Below are 22,376 nucleotides of genomic sequence, written 5' to 3'. Positions count from 1 at the left end.
AAGGCCCTCCTAGATGGGGCCCCCAGAATGGACAGACATCAGGACACGGTGGCACCCTCTGGGACATCAAGGAGGCCTGTAAAGGCCCACAGGGGCTTGGCCACCTCAAACGAGTGTCCTGGTGTGGCGGGTGCTGGGGATGGCTGGATTGCCCAGTGTAGGGAGGGGTCTCTGGGGGTGAGGGCCTTTTCGGCCCGATGTCTCCATCCCTGATGTGGCGCACAGTAGGTGCTCAGCCTTACAAAATGCTTCTGTGGCGACTATCTACTATGTGTCAGGGGTCCTGCAGAGCAGCAGTCCCCAGTGGGGAGGTGATGTGGTCCATCCGAAGTCACACAACTGGGGAAGGACAGCCTGGCCCTCTGCCCCACCCCAGGGCCTCAGGGAAAGGAAGAAGGGTTGGACTCACTGTTCCTAGCAGAGGAGAGCCCCTCCCACCAGCCCCGGCGAGGCCAGGCTCCGTTTGTTCAGACCCCGGCTGCCCAGCGAGCGCGGGAGGGAAGAGATAGTTCTCTCAACCTCATCGGGCCTTATCGGTTAGTAGACTCGTTGAGGTCAACGTGTGGCTCCTCGCCCTTCACCTCAGCCCTGCCCTCCCGGGCCCCTCTGTTGTGTCTCCGAAGGGTGAGTAGACTCAACTGTCTATCTTGCCATCTTCAGGCCAGAGCCAGGGAGTCCCAGATGAACTCACTCGCGGGCACCTCCGGCCTTGGAGAGCCACAAGAGGTAAGAAGGTGCCCTGAGGCTTGCCCAAGAGGCCCTGGGAGCCCAGTGCCCTTTCTAGAGACAGCCCTTCAGAGAGCTTGACCCTGGTCCAGAAGACTTCCTTCCCTTGGTGCTAACGGGTAAAATGAGGCACAGATCGATGATGTCTCTTTGCAAGCTCCGAGAAAAAGGGGAGTCTCCAGCACACATTTTGTGTCTCCTGACTACCAGCTGTTCCCTTCTTTAGCTCATGGAATCCTCACAATGATCCCCTGGGGCAGGTGCTATGGTCCCATTTCTACAGATGGAAAAACAGAGGCCAGGGAAGTCAAAATGCTAGGTGAATGAATGGTACAGCTGGACATCCGGGCCCCGGCCAGCTCTCCACCGTGTGCCTTTGACCATGTCATCACAGCCTGCTGAGCCTCAGGGTGGCCTGGCAGTTCGTGCCATGAGCCTGGAGCCCAATGGCTGGGTGCAAACCCCCAGCTGTGTGACCTGGCCGCATTCCAGTTTGTCCATCTGTGACACGGGGTCGTGACCATGACTGCCTCACAGGCTGTTATGGGACAAGGCGTGTCAGGTGCTCAGGGTGCTCAGGCATGTCAGGTGCGTGCAGAAAATGCTCAAAACACATCAGCTCTGGCTGTCACATTACTGTTACTGCAGAGGGACTGAGCAGAGTTTCGAACGTCTCAAACCTCATAGCCGAGTGGTTTTCAAACTTCCGAGCATCAGCATCACCTGGAGGGCTGCGCTGCCCCCAGTGCCTGATTCAGCAGGTCTGGGGTGGGGGCTAAGGATCTGCATTCTTAAAAGTTCCAGGTGAGGCTGAGGTGCTGGTCTGGGGTCCACACTTGGAGGCCACAGTGTAGAACTTGACATTTTAACAATTCACAACAAGCCTCGTGGACTGGAGGGAAAATCTAGCTGCTGGGCTCTGGGGGACAGCTTTGGGTATGTCCCCGGAGGCCCAGAAGCAGGAGGGCACAATTAAGCCCATAATTGTGCTCTAATTGTTGAGCATTTAATAGCCTTATCTCTCTGGACTGTAATTGTCCCCTGTCCCCAGTTATCAGCTAGAGTAGTGCCAGGTGGCTCTTTTGGGTGGTGTTTGCTCTTGGGCCAGACCTTGGGTGGCAGGTGATAGCCAGTTCTCTTCCCTCTCTCCTCCCCAGGCCCAGCCAGGCACACAGGTAGCCAATCAAATGGCGCTGTCATTCGGATGAAGTGCTGACCTCTGGCCACTGCTTCCCCCAGTACCCACTGACGCCTCCCATCAGCTGGGAATAGATATGGACCATCTCCATGGTACAGAGGAAGACCAAGGCTCAGAGAGGCCAAGTGACTCGCCCAAGGTCACACAGCCAAAAAGGGACCAGCCTAGTCACAAGCCCACAGCGCTTTTCCAGCTCCCTGGTCATCCTTGGGATATCCGCTCACATTTCCCAGGGCCCTCTCAGACCAGGTTTCTGAGGCCCCCTGCATAAGCCCCCTTTCTCCTTCACAACACTGACCACCGCTGTAATTAACTCACTCTGCTTCTGGGGCACCTGGGCGGCTGAGTCAGTTAAGCAGCCGACTCTTGATCTCAGCTCAGGTTTGAGCTCAAGGTTGTGAGTTCGAGCCCACACTGGGCTCCACATTGGGCATGGAGCCTACTTAAAAAAAAAAAATCACTCTGCTTCTGTTTGAGAGTTCATGCCTCTCTCCTGATAGACTGCCAGCTTTGTGAAGGCAGAAGCTGTGCCTCTTATTCCTCACCAAGCCCCCAGAGCTTGGCACATTGCCTGGCACAAGGTGGGCTCTCCCTCAATCATGAATGATTGCTGAACCAGCTGGCGCCACAGAGCTGCCCGGGACAAGTAGCAGGCCCTCTGGAGGTCGGGATTCTGAGCTCCTGCTTCCCCCTTGAGCACCTTTCGGCAGTGGGGAGCAGGAGCCCAGGGGAGCTCTCTCTCATTCTCAAAGACTTCCCGATCCAGCCAGCCCCAAAGCACTCGGACACATCCCTAGAGCCCACAGCCCACTCAGAGATAACGCTCATTCCTGGGCCCCAGGGGATGGAAAGATCCGAGTGGGACCTGCCCTGGCCTCTGGCATGCACCTGTGCTTTTCCAAGGACTTGTCATACGACAATGATGGCAGGATGCCTCACCATCTAGAATTGAAGTTCTGCCGACCTCGCTTTCCACACCTGAGAAATGGGATGATGACCCATGACTTAGCCTTGTGGCGATCTTGAGGCCTTAGACAATTCTGTACCCGAGGCTTGTAGGGCGACCGGTTGTCCTGCTTTGCCCAGGACTGAGGCATTTCTCGGGGTGCAGGACTTCCAGAGCTACCTGGAGCAGTCCTGGGCAAAAAGGAACGGTTGGTCATGAGAAGTTTGACGAGCACTTGACATGTGAGTTTTAGCTTTCAGGCTGAGGAGGAGAGCTTAAGGGATTCGCCCAGCAAGTCAAGCCTGAAATTGGCAAAGACCCCGATTGTCTTCCTGCCTCCTGGGTCCGCTCACCTGCCGGACGCCCCTGCCACCTGTTCTCTGTAGCTGCACGTGGCTAGGGAGTGGGGAGCTCCCCAGGCAGAGAGAACCCTGCAGGGGTTCAGCAAACAGAGGGGGCTGGGCGGGCTGCCCCTCCGCCCGACTCACAACCTCACCTGCTCTTCCCCTTAAAGCATTTTCCACCAGCAAACATAATCAAGTTCAAAATAAACATTACTGTTAAACCCAGCTGTCAGCCACGGCGTGGCCACTGTGCGACAGGATGGTAGAAGAAATTGCTCCCTCTGCTTGGAGGGCTTGGGGGAGGCGCCAGACACCCCGACAGAGGGGACCTACACCAAGCTTAGGATCAGTACACCCTGGGGACCTTGCAGGGTCTTCAGATGGGTCCACCTATGGATACCGCAGGGCATGGCTCTCTGAAAGCCAAGCCAGCCAGTTTGGCCAAACGGACAGGTCGGGGGACCAGAAGAAGAGGTGGCTCAGAGGACTCAGGTTTCCTGGGACTCCGGCATTCCTCAGGCCCAGGTTCAAACCCAGGCTCAGCCACCTGCCAGTCAGTGTCCCTGGGCAAGTAGTGTCCCCTCTCTGAACCCGCTTCCTCATCTGCTCATCTTTTGCGAACAGCCTTCCACGTGCCTGGCACCGGGCTGGATGCTGTATGTGAAGTATGTCGCTTGCTCCTCAGTGCAACTGTGCAAGGAAACCGGGGAGAGGTGAGGTGACAAACCAGGTGGAGGTCATGGGCTAGAAAGTCAGAGCTTAGGCGCAGAGGACACTAGCAGGCTCGCGGGGCTTTTGCACCAACCGGTAAAAGCACGTGTTTCACCTGCGACACAGAGCAGGAAAATCAATGAACACGGCTTTCTTTCCTTCCACCTTCTTACTTCTGAAACCCTGGTGCTGCGCAAGCGTCAGCCTATAGGAAGTGCTCGGAAAAGGTTTCTGGACTGAATGAATGCACCGCTTCCTCCCGTGAGTGCCTGTAGCAGATACGAACACACCAGGAGGCAAGCACTTTGCCATGGACAGCTTGTTGTGGGGGTGGGGGTCTGGTTCTGCAGGCACTGCTGTCTAAGTGCCCGTGCACATCCCCAGCAGCTGCTCTGGGACACTTCTGGCACGGGGTTGGGCACAGCACCCACTAGAAGGTGGCTAGATCCACGATGGGCCGATGGCATTAGGGACTTGAGGGTGCCTGTCCCAACCAGCTCCTTGCTCTAGCCCCCCAGACTCCCCCACCTTCCCTGCTCACCCGGGACTCTGGCCTTTGCTCTGAATTGCTGGCCTTGCACCTGGCTACCCAACACCCCAGCCCCTCCCCCTGTCTTGCTGCCCACTAACTTTTGGGATTAGTGTTGTGTCTCAATTAGGCAGGGCAGCCACCAGCCCAGGCTCCCTCTCCACAAACCAGCTCCAGGGTGGAGTTCCTATGGCAGAAGCCACCCCTGGGGTAGGCTCAGTTGGTCCTGGGGTTGGTGGGAAACGTTTGGGGGGCTTCCCAGTGCATGCATACCTTCTGGAACATCTTAAAGGGATCTGCCTGCGGTAGGACCCACAGCCCCACTGCCGGCCTGGGGTGTGTGTGTACTCACCAGCCAGACTGGAAAACAGGAGACTCCGTGGCCAGTGCAGAGTCCTGGTCCTTGTTCTCTGGGTCTGGACCAGAAGGAAGTCTTGGGCCCTGAGGGCCGGCCTGGCCCCAAGATGCTCAATGGGGGACAGTAGGGGAGTGGGGGCTGGAAGTGCCAGAAGTTAAGAGGTGTGAGTCATCTGCCTCCTTGGAGGTGCAGAGGCCACTTGTCTCCCAGATTTACACCCCCTCCCACCATCCCTCCCCTCTAGTCCACATAGGTCTCCAATCCCCTTGCCTTCTGCAGCCCACTTGCTCCTTACCTCTGTCCACCTCAGGCTGCTTTCTCCATGCCCTGCCCCAGCCTGAAAACCTGCCCACGATGATTTTCTGTTGCTTTCCAGATTAAATCTGGAGTCTACAACTGAGGGTAGCTCTGTGACCTTGGGCAAGTCACTTAACCTCTCTGAGCCTTGTTTTTCTCCAATGTCAACAGTAGTAAGTACACATGAGACCACATGTGTTTAAGGGCCAATATTCTTTCCTGCCCTTCCCTCTCTTTCTCCTTGGATGGGTACTGAAGGCCAGCATCACCCCCCAGCTCCACCTCTAACTTCTTCCCAATGTGCAGCCTTGGCTCATGCTAGGCCAATTTCCTGACTATTCCCCATTTATACCCAACCACGCCCACCCCCTGGCCTTCACCTTTATGGAGCCCTTCCCCTGTCCCTCCAGTTACCCACGCCCCACCCATCACGCCAGGCCCCTAAGCTAGTCCCAGCTTGACCCTGGGAGCCACCCCCGCCGCCCCTAGTCCTCCTGGTCATCCATCCCCCTCTCTGACCCTCACTGCCAGGACCGTAATGGCCCAGTCTAGCCATTGCTCAGAGCAGCACACAGGAGTCTGCGATGTTTTCTCCGGGACCCCTCTTGGCGTGCTGGCTGTTGGGAGATGGGGAAGCATTTTCTGCTTCTCTCACAGAAGCCCTGGGCTATACACTCAGCAGGCACATTGCTGGCCTGACCTACCTCATCCCCAACCACCACCCACGTCAAGGCTCCCTCCCAGACCAAGGGCCCCATAATCATAAGGAAAATGATCATTTGTTGCCAGCCCACCATGAGTCAGGCATTTAACAAATACTGACTTGCTTAATCCTCATAGATCTGCATGTAAGTACTTATTAGCCCATTTTACAGACAAGGAAACTAAGGCTCAGAGAGCTTGGGTAAGAGGCGAGAGTCCTCAGCTGAGATCCAGCACGGTCGCATGCAAACTCGGCTCTGTCTGCTTCTGTTGCTTCCATTGCACCGAACAGCACCCTACAGCGCACCCTGGCAGGCTAGCCCTTGGGTGCCCAGACAGGGATCCCCCAAGGGGGACAAAGGAACGGGCTCTTGGCTGGACTGAGGCTCTTCCGGTCTTAGGACTCTGGCCATGAAGCTTCGCTATTCTGCCTGTAAACGGGGTGAGGCCAGACCTGCTAAGCCATGTGAGAGACCAAGTGAGGCGAGGCCCAGAGGAGAGCGCAGGGTGGAGGCAGCCCCCGGGCCGCGGTGGATGAATTGAGAGAGAGGCAGAGGTTGCCCGGATGCCACCAGGAGTGCAAAGGGAACCGCCAGGACAGAGGTGTTGAGGCTGGAGACCACCAGGCACATTCTGGGGTTGAAAGGAAATGTGTGTGTGTGTGGAAGCAGGGTCAGGGCGGCGGGGGGGATGCCCGAATGTGGAGAGCGGGGCAGAGGCGAGCCTGACGGTGGTGGCCTGGCTGGGAGCCCCTGGAGGCTACGCACTAGGATTTTACTCTTCGTTTTACGAGCTCCCTCTGTTCACAGGGACGAAGGCTGGTGCAGAGGACCAGGGAACAAGTGAGCCCCCCTAGGAGATGTGGGGGGTGGTGACGGTGGCCTGTAGTGAGGCACTGGTCTGGGGACAGGGGAGACCAGACAAGCACAGACAAGACGTTTCCAGAATTAGAATTCATCGTCCTGGTTGGGGGATTGGGTGTGGGGCAAGGCCCAGATTCCCGGCACAAGTGACTGTTATTTATTGAGAAGCCTGGGGGCAAGGGACAATTGAGAAATCTGGTTGGCCCTGTTGAGTTTGGGAGATACTCGAGTGGCAACGTCAAGTTGGCAACTGGGGAGAGGCTGGGATGCACCGCAGCGGGCCTGGAGGGCTCACCTCGGGTGTCCCTACAGTGAGGACAGGGCCGAGGACCAGGCCCTGCCAGAGGGTGAGAGCGTGAAGAGTGAGCTACGAAGGAGGAGGATGGAGCAAGATGGGGACAAAGAATCGGCCACCAGACCTGGCAGCCTTGCCGTGGGGGCGTCTGCCCTGAACAGATGAAGAGGGAAAGAGGCCCGAAAATCAGGCTGGAGAGGACTCAAGCCCATTTGGAGCAGCTCAGCCTGGATGGGACAGGGAGGAGGAGGAGGAGGTGTGGTTAGAGGTTGCTAGATCCTGTCCCGGGATGGTGGGCCAAGAGAGGGGGTGCCACATAGCACAAAATTCTCAAGAAGTCAGGGGGGCTGGGGCGCAGGGCCCAAGAGGAAGGAAGTTGGCCTGGGGGAGGAGGGCCCTTCCCCACTTGCAGCAGGAGATGAGAAGATGAAAGGGAGTGAATTGGAGTTTGAGAAGAAAGAAGTGGGGGGATCCCTGGGCAGGGGCTCCTGTTTTCTCAGGGTGAAGTGTGGCGAGGGCATCACATGGGGTGAAGCATCTCTAAAGGCAGAGGAGATGTGAGGAGTAGCCTCCAAAAGGTGCTAAAGGCCGGAGAGGGGCTCTGAGGGCATATGGGCATCACCCTCCCCACTGTGTCGCCTCAGGGGCAGCTGCAACAGAAACCCAACTTCCGGGGTCCTGCCAGGGGACAGGGGCTGGGCAGGGATAGAGCCACACGGGGCAGGAGAGGGGAGTATCTGCAGGACAGCTTCCCCACTCCCCGTCCTAGGGGGCCCGCTGCTGAGCGTGTGGGTAGGACTGGAGCTGCCAGACCCTCGTGCGGTGGGCAGGGGGGTGGGGTGGTACACCCTGTGGGACCTGCCCTCCCCCCTTGCACCTCTGCTCCAAGCAGGGATAAGACCAGACTTCACTGGGTCATGTCCAGGTAGCACTTCCCGAGTGAAGAGGGCTGGAAGGGCAAGAAACACACATCCCAGGTACCATGCCCGATAGGACACAAACAAATCCCCTTTTGAGGGACATGCTATGCCCCCATTTCACGGACAAGGGGACTGAGGCTCAGGGAGGCTGCATCAGCATTATGGTTCAAAGCTTGGGCTCTGGGGCCCATGGACTTGGGTTTAAACTCTGGCCCTAACCAGCGCTGGTTTGGGGCAAGTGACTTCACCAGCCGTGCCTCAATTTCCTTACTTGTACAGTAAAAATAACCATCCCTCCCCACTCAGGTTGCCTCACGGAGCATGGGAGAAGCTCCAAGCCCAGTGCTGCGCTCACAGTTGGTGCCGGCACACGGGGTGGGGGGGAGGGCTTACAAGGGGGGGCCCACAGTGAGTACCAAATGCCAGAAGCAGCGCCACACTCAGGGGAGCCCAGCCTGACGTGTTGTCCTCCTTCTGGGCTAAAAGGTGCATCCACCTGTAGGGTGAGTCTTTCTAAGACGCCATTTCTTCGTGTTGGTTTATTTTTAAGCCAGCCAAGAGCGGGGGAGGGAGAAAGGCAGAGGCCACGGGCCCTGGAAGAGACAGGAGAAAGGGAGGGAGCCCCCAGCTGGGTGATAGAGCAGAGGGACAGGGGCGGCCTCAGCGGGCAGAGGGGAGATTAGAGCCCAGAGCAGGAAGGAATGCCAAGGTCACCAGGATTGGGCCGGCTGGGGCCACGGAGACTGCCTGAGACCCAGATCATGACCTGGCCTTCTGGGCTGAGTCACCAATGTGGTACGACTGGGAGGAGGGGCCCCAGAAAGCCCCTCACCCCTCAGGAAAGCCTCTCCTCTGTGGTCCTACCCAGCTGTCCCAGTGCCTCACTTCCACATTAGTGCTCAAGCCAGTCAGCGACGGAGCCTGGCTCCGAACTCACGTCTGGCCCCAAAGCCCAGGGTCAGCCATGGCTCTGGCACCCGATCAGCCAAAGCCCTCCTACCTTAAATGTGCATCTTTAAGGACCACACCCGCCCCCCCCCCGCCCCCTCCAACCTCGGGCTGAGTGATTCTGGCTTATCAGCCCCGGAGGGAGACTGCAGCTCAGACCTCCCTCCCCTGCCAAGGCGCAGTGCAGGGTAGTGTGTGGAGGGAGCTGTGGCTGGCTGGGGAATGGGCCAGTGCGGGGACGGATCACTGCAAGGGGTCAGGGGCTCACAGAAAAGGCTCCAACACCCACCCAGTCTGAACGACTGATTCCTCAGCTATTGCACACTGAAGCTAACCAAGGTGGGGCCCGGCTGGAGGTGGGGGTCCTGCCTGAGACATCATATAGTAGGGGCTAGACGCAGACAGGGAAGTGGGATCTCTGGGCGCCTGGTCCGTTGGGCATGCCGAGCTATTCCAGCCCTTCCCTGGGGGCTGCAGGCAGGATCTGGGGTGCACTGTGTCCTGGCGAGCGGGGATGAGAACCAGCACCGGGGCTGTCCAAAGCCACACATCAACAAGAGAAGTAGCAGGGTTTTGGGGTCCCTGGCAGAAGGCCAGGGCCGGCTGCTTATCATTCCATACCACCATTCCACACATCCCAGGCACTGCCAGGAGGAGCTCAAGGGCCCGCATTTGGGGGAATGAGAGAGCATACGCTTAGGGGACACCCAGTGTCTCAGCCCAGAAGGAGGGAATAAAGCCGGTCTGGGGTGCGGGTCCATGGCGAGTCAGTCAGGCTCTGGCAGCGCCCAGGGCTCTGCTTGTTCGGACAGACTCGTGAGCTGGTCCTGCAGGCCCTGGGGGTCTGGCAGGATGGCGGGAGGGCAGGGGAGCTGCTGCCAAGACCTGGGGCAAAGGAGAGATCCAGCCTGCCCTGGCCAGCCCCCAGCAGCTTTGGAGAGCAAGAAGCCCCCAGCCAGCAAGACACAACAGCGATAAGGGGTTATCTGGGGCAGCGGGTGGGGCACGGGAGGGCAGCCAGCCCGCCGCCTCCGCAAGCTCCCGGCAGCCCCATCTCACCAGCTCCCCAGGGGCCCGGGGAGTTGAGGGAGGATGTCTCTTTGAGGTCGATTCAGGGAGGAAGCAATCTAGGGCCATGCCCTTTAGAAGTAGATGCCCCCGACAATTGTGGTGGGGACACAAGTGTCCCAGACACACACACTGTCCAAATTCTGGGCTCGCCAGCTTGAGCTCCTTGGCAGGGTGGGTGACCGGGCAGGGAAGGTGTCTTAGGTGGAGGAAAGCTCCCCAGCCAAGAAGAGAGATGTTGTCTGACGTACAGGGCCATTAGCCCCAAGTCCATCCTTAGCCTCAGGAACGTCCAGGGTGGGGTCGGGGGGGCAGTGTTATAGTAGATGTCCTTTAAGATGCCTCATCGCTCATAGGGAGGACATTGAACCACCCCTGGGGTCTCCCAGCCCCGGGGTCCAAGCTCCACCATGCCAAGCCCAGTGACCACGGGCAAGTCACTTGGACCTTCTGTGCCTAGGACAAGAATGGCCCCTTTACAGGGTCTCTGTGGGTGTTCAAATGCGCCACAGGCTGGCTGCCTTCTGACCTCGGTGGTCGTTCTCTGTCCCCCCACCGTCAGGCCTCCCCCCACGGCCTTATTTCTGGCCACCACCCTTACTGGCTGTTCTCTGCTAGGGACAAGTTGGTGCTGAGGCCCTGGGATCTTAGTGGACCCCCAGATAAGGCACACCTTCGGAACCACCACAGTCCCCACAGAGAAGGGTCACCTCCTTCTCCAGCCTTCCAGGCCCCATTGCTGGGGGGGGGGGGGTTACATAGAGGGACTGTTGCCTCCTCCAGTCCCCTCTGGGGCCCCTTGTCACCACTGCTAACTGCACCTTTCCCACTCCCTTTCACACGGGTCCTGCCTGCAAGAAGCATGGTGGTTAGGGGCTCGGCTGTCGCTGCTTGCTGTGTGAGCTCGGGCAATCTGCTTTATGTCCTTGTGCTTCAGTTTTCTCATCTGTAAATGGGGGCGATAGAGGGCCTGCCCCGTGATATTGCCCTGAAGTCCATTTAAAGTGCTCGGGGCAGAGACTGGCATTGATGAGCACTGTAGGAACTTCTTATTTATGATTATTCATTATCATTATTATCTCCTTTGAGCCTTGGCCTCTGCTGTTCTCTCCAGGATGCCCTTCCTTCACCTAGATAACACCGGCCTAACCTGCACGACCTGGCCCATTGTTTCCCCCCAGACATCCATGTCTTACTACTAGGTGTCTGTCTATCCATCCCCACCCTACGCCACTCCCCTTAGCCATCCCCACCCCCACCCTGTGGGCAGCCAGAATTTTTTCCCCCACATAAAAGGAAAAGTCTCTGTTTCCATGCAGACTTCATCCACCCCATGCTGCCCCAGGAGTGACCAGGTTCATTTCACTCTGGGATCCTCCCTAGCACAGGCTTAGCAGGGGCTGGGGTCCAGGAAACACTCTCATGCTCTGCGCCTAAATGTGTGAGTTGATGTTTCATTGTAGCAGCTCCACCTGCCAGACCCTGGAAATCTTTCCTTTTTCTTTAAAAAAAAAAAAAAATGTTCCTTTTTGCATTGTAATTAATTTTGTTGCAAGTTAATTCAGGAAAACCTTATTCTTGTGAAACAACAACAAGAAAACACAAGACATAGAAATGATGAACATCAAGCTTAGAAATCAAGCCCATCCGAGGACCGAATACTCTCCCTCCCCAGATGTAACCACAGGCAAGGGAGATGGAGCCTTCCTGATGTCTTTTGTTCTCTCACATACATGAGTATGTGTCCAAAGGAAACAAATAGAACTCTGTGTGTGTGCTCACACTCACACAAATGGAACCCTTCCACCTCTTGCTCTTTCTCCCCAAGAATCTGACTTTGACCTCTCCCTGTGTTGACACCTGGTTAGAAATCTTTTTGACTGCCTTCTCTCTCCCCAGCCATTGGCTCTTCTGATAGCACACCTGATCCCTGCACTCTGGTAGCTTCTCCCAGCCTGGGACTGGAGTTGAGCCCTGGGGACTGTCATGAGGCCAGCATTTCCCAAGGTGAGATATGGGGATCATTGGGCCAAGGAGATGCCATAAGGAAAACACAATCTCCTAGTCAAATTGAGTGGGGAAAATGTAGTATGTTAGCCCTCTCTTGAAAACTCCCAGGGAACATAACAATAGAGGCCCTGAGAAGAAGCTTATTGACTTTCCTTAACCCAGGATGACCCAAGCTTGGGAGACCATGGAAGCCTTCAGGATATTTAAATCACACCTGGTGATATGCTGAGGAGCAGGGGCCCTGGAGAGTTCCTTCCAGGTTGACACTGAGGTGGTACATTCTGACTTTTTTTTTTTTTTAGATTGATTGATTGATTTGAGAGAGAGAGAGCATGAGCAGAGGGAAGAGTCAGAGGGAGAGGGAGAAGCAGGTTCCCTGCATATGACCTGAGCCAACGGCAGATGCTTAACCCACTGAGCCACCCAGGAGCCCCTGTACATTATGAGTTTTTAAAAAAAGAAGCCACCATCTTTAAATCTACTTCCCCACACTCCACATTTCTCCAAGTTCGCAGGGGTGCCTTGAGAGAATTTATCCCGTGCCCTGCTGAGAGCTCCTTGCAGCATCCACACTGTAGCAAGCTCCCAAGCTAACCCAAAAAAAAAAGCAAATGAGAAGCAGGCCACCTGGATGGCACGTGGCAACCCCTTACTTGTTCCCCTTGGTTACTGTACATCTCCTGATTTGTCTCAAATCACTGGCTTAGCCTGAGTCCTGGAATTTGGCAGAGCTTGACATGATGTTCATCCCCATGGAGTTTCTGGGATTATTTCCCTCTTTCGAACCTGGAACTTTGGCTTGTCTCCACTCACCTGGCAACACTCCTGCTCTCGAGAAGTCCTCAGAGCTTCTCAGCAGTGGTTCTGCAACCTCCTCCGCCAGGCTTGCCCATCCTGGGAAGAAGCAATTTGCTGGTGTGGGGCCTGACATCTATCTGCCTTGCATTGTAGGTAGGTTGCCGTCAGGATTGGCCAACAACAATCTTACTCTTGCCCTGCTGATCTCAGGAATTTCTTTCTGCCCCATACACAGGGACCCTCTGAAAGAGAAGCCCTGATGGTCCCCAGATCCACATGGAGCCTGCCCTCTTGCTAGATTTCATGGTGGCCTTGACCTTGCAGACGCTACTTGAACTGCCTCCTTGCCCTGGTCTCAGGACTCTGCTTGCTCCATGACGACATGTCCTCATGACCAGAAGCCCTGCCCAGGAACACCAGGGGAAGTGAGGAGGAAGCTACTGACCTCAAGGGCATGGCTGAAGTAAAAGGTTGAACCAAGAGGGGCACTCTAGGGATTGAGAAGAAACAGAATCTGGGAGACGGAGGACAGCACAGGAGTCAAGGAGTTGGGAAGGCATCAGTACAAGTCAGCAATGAAAGGCAAGGAAATAGGATGAGATGGAATGTGGGCTCAGGTAGATGCTCTTTCTGTGCAAAAGCAGATGCACTAAAGGTTCTAGCCAGGGCACTTAAGCAAACAAAGAAAGAAAGAGAGAGAGAGGAAGGAAGGAAGGAAGGAAGGAAGGAAGGAAGGAAGGAAGGAAGGAAAGAGGGAAGAAAGAAAGAAAGAAAGAAAGAAAGAAAGAAAGAAAGAAAGAAAGAAGAAAGAAAGAAAGAAGAAAGAAAGAAAGAAAGAAAGAAAGAAAGAAAGAAAGAAAGAAAGAAAAGAAAGAAAGAAAGAAAGGTAGATAGATCATCCAGATTGGAAAGAAAGAAGTAAAACTACCTTCATTGGTAGATGACATATAGAAGATCCTCAAGGAACCATTGTAAAACTATTATAATAAATGAGTTCATCATAGTTGCCAGAAACAAGATTAATATATAAAACTCAATTCTATTTCTGTATACTTGTAACAAACAATCCAAAAATGAAATTAAGAAAAACAATTCCATTTATAGTAGTATTAAAAAATAAAATTCTTGTGAATAAATTTAACAAAAGAAGTACAAAAATTATACTCTGAAACCTACAAAAAAAGGTGGAAAGAAATAAAAGAAGATCTAAACAAATAGAAAAACATTCCATGTTCATGGACCACAGAACTTAATGTTGTCAAGATGGCATCACTCCCCAGGTTGATCTACAGATTCAACACAACCCTCATCAAAATTCCAGAAGACTTCTTTGCAGAAATTACAGGCTGATCCTAAAATTTATATGGATACTTGAGAGACCAAATAACCAAAACAAAGTTAGAGGCATCATATTTCCTGTTTTCAAAACTTACTACAAAGCTGCAACAAACATGACAGTTTGTCACTGGCCCAGTAGTAGACATATAGAACAATGGAACAGAGTTGACAGTCCAAAAATAAATCTTCACATTTCTGGTCAACTGATTTTCAAAAAGGGTGCTAAGACAGTTAAATGGAGGAAAGGATAGTGTTTCAACAAATGGTGCTGGGACAACTGGCTATCTATATGCAAAAGAATGAAGCTGGACCCTTACCTCACACTGTAAAGAAAAATTAACCCAAAGACCTAAATGTAAGAGGTAAAACTATAAAACTGTTAAAAGAAAAACAGGTTGAAGTCTTCATGACCTTGGATTAGACAATGGATTCTTAGATAGGATGACCAAAAACACAAGCAACAGGAGAAAACAGAGATACTCCGGACCTTATCAATATTTAAAACTTTCATGTTTTAAAAAAACCCCATCAAGAAAATGGGGTGAATACACAGAGTGGGAGAAAATATTTGCAAATCACATGTCCTATAAGGAATCTGTATCCACAATATATAAATAACTCTTATGCCTTGATAATAAAAAGACAAATCATCCAATTTAAAAAAGGGCAACAGATCTGAATAGAGATTTCTCCAAAGAAGATATGTAAAGAGATGAAAAGACGTTGGTGTTCGCAAGCCAGCAGGGGAATGCAAATCAAAGCCACAGTGAGCAGCTCTTTGTACCCATTAAGATAATTGTAATCAATTACAAGGATTGGCAAGGACGTGGAGAAGTTGGAACCCGCATACACTGCTGGTTGGCGTGAAAAATGGCATGCCTACTTGGGAAGACAGTCTGGCGGTTCCTCACAAGGTTGAGGGTTACCATATGATCCAGCAATCCCATGGCTTGGTATATACTCAAGAGAACTGAAAACATGTGTCCACATAAAAACAGACACAAATGTTCACAGCAGCCTTCTTCACAATAGCCAAAAAGTTGGAACAGCCCAAATGTTTATCAACAGCTGAATGGATAAACAGAACGTGGTATATCCACGCAATGGAATGCTATTCAGCCATAAAAAGGGCGGAAGTGCTGATGCATGCTACGACAGGGATGTACCTAGAGAACGTGCTGACTGAAAGAAGCCAGACACAAAAGGCTTCTTCTGTACTGAATGATTTCATTTATGTGAACTGTCCATAAGAGGTAAACCTGAAGAGGCAGAGAGGACGTTAGTGATTGCCTAGGGCTGGGGGTGGGGGGAGAGGAAAAAGGGGAATGACTGCTAATGGGTGTGGGGTGGGGTTTTTGTGGGTGACAAGAACATTCTAAAAATTGGTTGTGCTCATGATTGCACAACTCTGTGATTATACTGAAAACCATTGAATTGTATACTTTATCTTTTTATTTTTTTTAAAGATTTATTTATTTATTTATTTATTTGAGAGAGAGAGCACGAGCAGGGGTGAGGGTCAGATGCCCCGCCGAGCCGGGAGCTCGATGCGGGACTCGATCCCGCAACTCCAGGATCATGACCTGAGCCGAAGGCAGTCGTTTAACCAACTGAGCCAGCCAGGCGCCTGAATTGTATACTTTAAATAGGTGAATTGGATGAGATGTGAATTTTATCTCAATCTTACTCTTATAATTAAAAAAAAGAAAAAGCATCTCTGGACTCATAAAGGCCTGGCATTGGGGTTAGGGGTCATGGGCAGGAACCCTCCTCAGTTGTACACACTCCTTTCTCGTTCCTTGCAATCTACCTGACCCTTACATGAGAATTCCTCCCCGGGCCCTCCCCACTCCTTCTTCTTCTCATCCAGTGACCCCGGATAACCTCACCTTCTCCTTGCTTCCTCTCTCATTTCCGGTGCCCTTGATGTGAGGAGCACTCTCCATGCCCTCCCTCTATCCAGGAGCTGCTGGGTGCTGAACCTGTGATCTCTCTTGATTATAATGACAGCGACAATGATGATGGTGCTGATAATAGCTAAAACACTTATTGGGCTATTACTATGTGCCAAGCCCTGTATCTGCATGGAAGTCCTGAATCCCCCAGGCTTGCCCGTGCCCACGAGGCTGACCCATTCAGGCCCTCAGTGTTTCCTGGGATCGTGGAGCAGGCTCCCAATGGCAGAAATGACTCAGGCCCACCCACTGATGCCCAGCTCTGTTCCAGGAACAGTGTTTTAAACGAAGTGACTCAGGGCTCAGATGAGTAAGGCAGACATTCAGTCCAACAGACAGACAGACGGAACATTGCAGCCGGTGTGCGTGGCCTGCAGGCCATAGACGCCTCAGGGCCTCACCTGTCTGAGCTCACACACTCAGGAATTAGGTTCAGAGGATGAGGCCTGATCCTACCCCTGGGGACCCAGAAATGCCCCCAGGGCTGGCCCCCAATCCCAGCTGCATGGAGGAGCCCCAGCCTACCTGTCTGCTGACAGAATTGCTTATTTTCTGTGCCAAGCGCAGCCCTTCCCCAGGGCTCTGTGATCTAGTTTTTCTTTTCCTACCTTAGAAATAGCTCATCGCAAGTTTACCCACAAGCCCTTCTGAGGGCAGAGGGCCCCCCACCCCCTGGAGGAGAGGCTCACAGATGAGGAATTTCTGAGGGCACAGCCGGCCTTGTAGTGATACTCAACTTTTTTCTTGAGTGACAAGGAAGGAAGATGAGAGAAAGGGAGGACGGGAGGGAAGGAAGAAAGATTCTAGGAGCCCCTGGTTCGTTGAGTGTCCTTCAATTTGCCGACTGGCTTTACTCTCGCTGGCCCTCCAGTCGCTGTGTGACCTTGGGGAAGTCACAGAGTGTCTCTGGGTCTCCTTCCACCAGCAGTCAGCGAGGAGCTAGTAAGATTAGGCCATGGCCTACCTGCTGAGATAGCTGGCGTGTGATTCCAGGCACGGGGACTTTGCCAGGCCTTTTCAGTGCTTGGGGCTGGCTTGGGTGGATCTCGTCGTCTCCACAGCTCATCTCCCTTTCCCAGCAACCTCCCCCATCAGCACCTATCCGGGTCCTTGCTGTGCAGTTGGGCTGCATGGAAGGTGCCATGCTGAGTTCCTCAGGCAGGTCAGCAGCGCTGGGTTAGAGACAGAATTAAGCCCCCCTGGGAGAATGGCTTGGAGAACACATGCCCCCTCATGGCACAGGGGCTTTCAGGGAAACATGGCTAGATGACCCTCCCTGCCCCCCCACCCCCGGCCAATCCACACACACAGGGTCTACACATTCTCGACTTTACTGACTTGTGGCTCCCCATCATTGCATTTCCATTGAGTCCCAGGCTTCTGGTGGGCAGACTTTGGCCCCTTGACCATGGCCGGGCATGGGAAATTCAACCGCTCACCATTCTGTGAGTCTGGAAACTGTCCTGATGCCTGTGTGGGGGCGGGGGGGGAGGCTCACCTGGGAAAGAATCTCAAAAGCTCTGCCCAACCTTCCACCGGCTGACTGCTCCCCCTTCAAACACTCTCAGGATACGGCTGCCCCATCCCATGCAGCAGCCCCCCAAAAGCCAGCATCCGCACATGTGCATGCGTGCCCACACACAGATACACACACGCACCAGCCTGGTCTCTCAGCCCCACAGTTGCCCTGGAATTCTGGCCAAGAGAAGAGTCTATCCTCCTTCACAAGAAACGATGCCACGGACGGCCGAAATGGAAATGCAGCTTGGTGAGTGCACTTGGTGACCCAACAGGAACCGTGGGCCATCTCCCAGCCCCAGGGACAGGAGGGCCCCAGGCACATAGATAAAACACCTCAGTTTATTCTGGAGCATGGCTGCAGGGCCACCTAGCAGAGGAAGGAGTCAGGACCGTGGAGGGCAGGTCCCACATGGCGACCACAGCCTCCTACACCAGCCCTCTGGCCCGGGCTTCCTGCTGCCCTCTCCACACCAACACCCCGACCTTCAGGGTCCTAGCCCCTCCCTGCTCACCGCCCAGCCCTGCCTGGCCTGCCTTCAGAGTCCTGCCTGACTGCAGCCTCTTATGTGTACTTTCTCGCCGCTACCTGGTTCCAGCTCCCTGGGCTCTGGCCTGCCAGTGCAAGACCCTCCTGGCCGGGGTCCCTTCACCGGCTTGCCCTGCAAAGGTCCATTCTCCACACGCCAGCTGGGATGGTCTTTTGAAGACCCCCTGGTGCTCCATCACACACAGCCCAGCACGATCAAGCCCTTGGCCCTGACTTCTGGTGGTAATGTCTTCTTCCTGCTCCCCTCACTTAGACTCCTCTAGGCTTCTTTCAGTGCCTCCAACACGAAAACCTTTTCTTGCCTCAGGGCCTTTGCGCATGCTGTTTCCGCTGCCTGGACTGCTCCTCCCACCCCGCCCTGACACACCTCTTCCATGATTAGCTCCTTCCTCAGCACTCCGCTGAACTATCGCTCTGAAGCGCAGCTCCCCCGACCACCTCATCTGAATCAGGCCTCCCCGGCTACAGCCTGTGAGGGTGTTTGTTATTATCTATGTGCTCATGTCCATCACCCTCACCGGGCAACGGGCTCTGGGAGGACAGGGACCACATCCACTTTGCTGGCCACTATGGGCCTGGCCCCTGCCACAGGCCCAGCACTTGTGGACGCTCATAAGAAGCTGTAAATGAATGGAGGGATCCAGGGAGCAGCCCAAGGACACCAGAGAGATGAAGCCACACCACAGGGAAAGTCGGAACGGAGATGGCCCCACCTGTGCCCCGGTTTTCGGTCACCCAACTGCCCCCAGCACTACCAAGGCCGACTTCTTGCTGAGTGCCATCCGCCATGTGTGGACTATCTCAGTCAATCCCTATGAAATAGGACCTATCATGAGTGCCCTCTACTGAGGGGAGATATGAGGCCCTTCTGGGGGCCCAAGGGGCTAGAGAGGAATGACCCAAGCCAACCAACACTGGCTTTACGACAGACCACAGACCCAGAGTGAGGCTGGTCACATGCAAGCTTTAGGGGTCCCCAAGGGTGGCTGAGAACCACAGAACTCTAGGCAGCTCTGGAAGCACCATTGCAGGGGTACAGGGTAGAGACCATGACTGCAAATCCGCCTGGGACCCTCAGAAGGCCCCCACAAAGGGCCTGTGCTTCCCAAAGTGCCCAATTGCCCAGGACAGAGGAGAAGTCCTGACTAGTAAAGTCCCTCCCAGGACCCAGCTGTGGCTGCTAGTGGCCTCACGGGAAGCCCGGCTGCTCAAAGTGCCCCCTCCCACCCGGGAGCTCCTTGGAAATGTAACATCTCTAGCCCCACCCCAGACCCACCAACCAGAGTCGGCTGCCACAAGACCCCAAAGGCCCTGGACCCCACTAGGGTTTCAGAAGCTCTGCTCCCACGCACCCCTGTGGCCTGAGTGCAGAGGGGCATTGCTCACTGTTCCAGTGCCGTTCCGGGCAGTCCATATGCACCATGGACAACGAAGTTGCCGCAAGATGTTCACCGTAGCGTTCTTTACAAAGGAGAAAATTTGGAAATAGCCTAAGTATGCAACAATGGAAGAAAGGTCCTAAATTAAGAGACAGCCATCCAAGTGCTTCTGCCAGAATGTTTGATCGCCTGAGGGAAAAGTTCTTATGCTCCTACTGCTGGGAAAAGCCGGCTTGGACCCGCACACAGGTGTATACAGCGCAGTCCCACGCGTGTGCACATTAACCGCGGGCACGCTCTGACTACTGAAATGAAGGCGATTTTTCTTGTGTTTCCTTTTACTTTGATATGTTTTCCTAATTCTCTCAGGGAATATGCCTTACAATAATGATAATGAAACCACCAGTAAATGATACTCTTTAAAAACAAATGATACTCTAAACAAACAAAACTCTTTAAAAAGAAAGAAAGAAGAAAAAGAAAGAAAGAAAGAAAGAAAGAAAGAAAGAAAGAAAGAAAAAAAGAAGGAAGGAAGGAAGAAAGAAAGAAAGGAAGGAAGGAAGGAAGGAAGGAAGGAAGAAAAAAGAAAGAAAGAAAAGAAAGAAAGAAAGAAAGAAAAAGAAAGAAAGAAAGAAAAAAGAAGGAAGGAAGGAAGGAAGGAAGGAAGGAAGAAAGAAAGAAAGAAAGAAAGAAAGAAAGAAAGAAAGAAAGAAAGAAAAGAGGGAAGGAAGGAAGGAAGGAAGGAAGGATGACTATTCCTTTGAAGAGGCCCTCTTGCATCACTGTATTCTGCCAAAGGGCCTGACGATCAGGTTTTGTACACCACCTGGGACAAGGCCCCGAGGAGGGAGTGCGGGAGGAGGGGAGGTCGAGAGGGTGGTGTGAGAGGCAGGGATTTCGTGGGCACTTCCCCTGGGAAGGTTGGCCTTCTGGAGGCCTGGCTGGGGGTGAAGGAAGCCAGGGGAGCAGGGAGCACTCCAAGGCCAAGGCCACCCACGGTGGGGTCTTTGCTCCTCCTGCCTCTACTTTCTAAAACACCTTTCCCTCTAGCCTCTTCCCTGGCCAGCAAGACCTGACTCACAGACCACCTCCTCCAGGAAGACTTCCCTGATACCTCTGCCCCCTGGCCTCTGGGCAGGGTTAGGTGCCCTCCTGTGGGCTCCTATAGGAGCCTCTGGGGTCCCAGACAAAGAACTGTGAAGGTATGATGGAAGAAGTCTCATGCATGCATTTAGGACCCTGTCTAGCCCCCAGAAAGCCCTCAGTAAACAGCTACCGTGCAGACCCCAGCTCTCCTTCTTATTCCTGGCTCACCTCGATTCCCCTGCGTGAGTCTCCACTGGTCTTCTTCCAGTTCCCTGCTCTGGCCTACGCACTGCCCACTCCTTTGGGCTCTGCCTACCAGTTTACGAAGGGCCTCCACGTTAGGCAGGGCAGTTTTATGAAAGCCTTTAGAGATAGATGCCAAGCATTTCTGGCAGGTCCTGGTGCCTGTCCAGCCCCTCCTCAGCCTGTAGGTCTCAGAGCCCCACTTGGCAAGGGTCCAGGCTCCAAGCCTTTCTAGAGCCCCTCCAGCCACTTGGTCTGGGGCCTTGAGGCAACTGCAGACAGGCAGGAACTCATGGTGCCTATGTTTCATTGAGTAATTGTAGAAGAAAGGGAGATGGGAAAATCCCCACTCAGTGCCTAGCAGAGAGAGCATGCTCGGATCCTGCAAGTTCACATCTCCCTCCAGGCCTGTAAGGAGAAGGGGGTGGCTCTTCTAGATGGGGCCCAGGTGAATGTGAGTCCTGCGGACCCTACCCAACCAGCTGGCCTGGGCCAGGCTGTACTTCGAGGTGACCCAGCCTCAGACAGACCTGGTGTCCACAGTGGGAACATCGACCTTCTCTCGGGAGGATCCTTGGGCAACGCACTCCCTTAGGGGCCACCCTTGGCATCATTTCCAGGGTTTCTCGGGCTGGTTGTGACATCTGTTTCTGGATTCAGTTCCAGGTGAGATCTGACATCTGAAGGGGCAGGGCGCATACACCCACTCACTCACAGAGAGAACTTCATAGGTTCAAAAGGCCAAGATGAGGTGTGCCTTTGAGCATCTGGCCCCCTGGAGAGGAGATGAGGTCAGTGGGCAAGAGGAAGCTGCTGGCTACCGCCAAGGGGCTTCGGTGGGCACAATGGTGGGTTTTTTGCATTTTTAAAAAGTTTTACTTGTGGCAAAATATATATAACATAAAATTTACCACCTTAACCATTTTTTTAAAGAATTTATTTGTTTGAGAGAGAGAGCACATGAGAGAGAGCATGAGTGGAAGTGGGGGCAGGGAGCAGCAGTGGGAGAGGGAGAAGCAGGCTCCCCGATGAGCAGGGAGCCCGATGCGGGGCTCGATCCCAGGACCCCGAGATCATGACCCGAGCCGAAGGCAGACGCTTCACCAACTGAGCCCCCCAGGCGCCTCGCACCTTAACCATTTTTAAATGTACAATTCAGCATTAAGTACACTCACACTGTTGCATCACTGTCATCACCATGCACCTCCAGACTTTTTTTGTCCTCCCCAACTGAAACTCTACCCATTGAACAACAACCCCCCAGGCCCCCTCCCCCAGCCCCTGGCAACCACCCCTTCTACTTTCTGCCTCTGTGAATGTGACTATGAATTTGACCACCCTAGGTACCTCATATAAATTGAATTATACAGTATTTGTCTTTCTGTGACTGGCTTATTTCATTTAGAATAACGTCCTCAAGGTTCACCCATGTTGTGGCACGTGTCTGAATTTCCTTCCTTTTTAAGGCTGAAGAATATTCCATTACGAATACACCACATTTTGTTTATCCACTCATCTGTCGGTGGGCACTTGGGCTGCTTCCACCTTCTGGCTCCTGTGAATAATGCTGTTTTGAACACGGGTGTATGAATAC

The sequence above is a fragment of the Phoca vitulina genome, unplaced genomic scaffold, assembly GCF_004348235.1.
Source record: "Phoca vitulina isolate PV1807 unplaced genomic scaffold, GSC_HSeal_1.0 scaffold1, whole genome shotgun sequence".
Classification (NCBI taxonomy): Eukaryota; Metazoa; Chordata; class Mammalia; order Carnivora; family Phocidae; genus Phoca; species Phoca vitulina.
The sequence above is the reverse complement of the archived record's forward strand: the minus strand, read 5'-3'. Positions refer to the sequence as shown.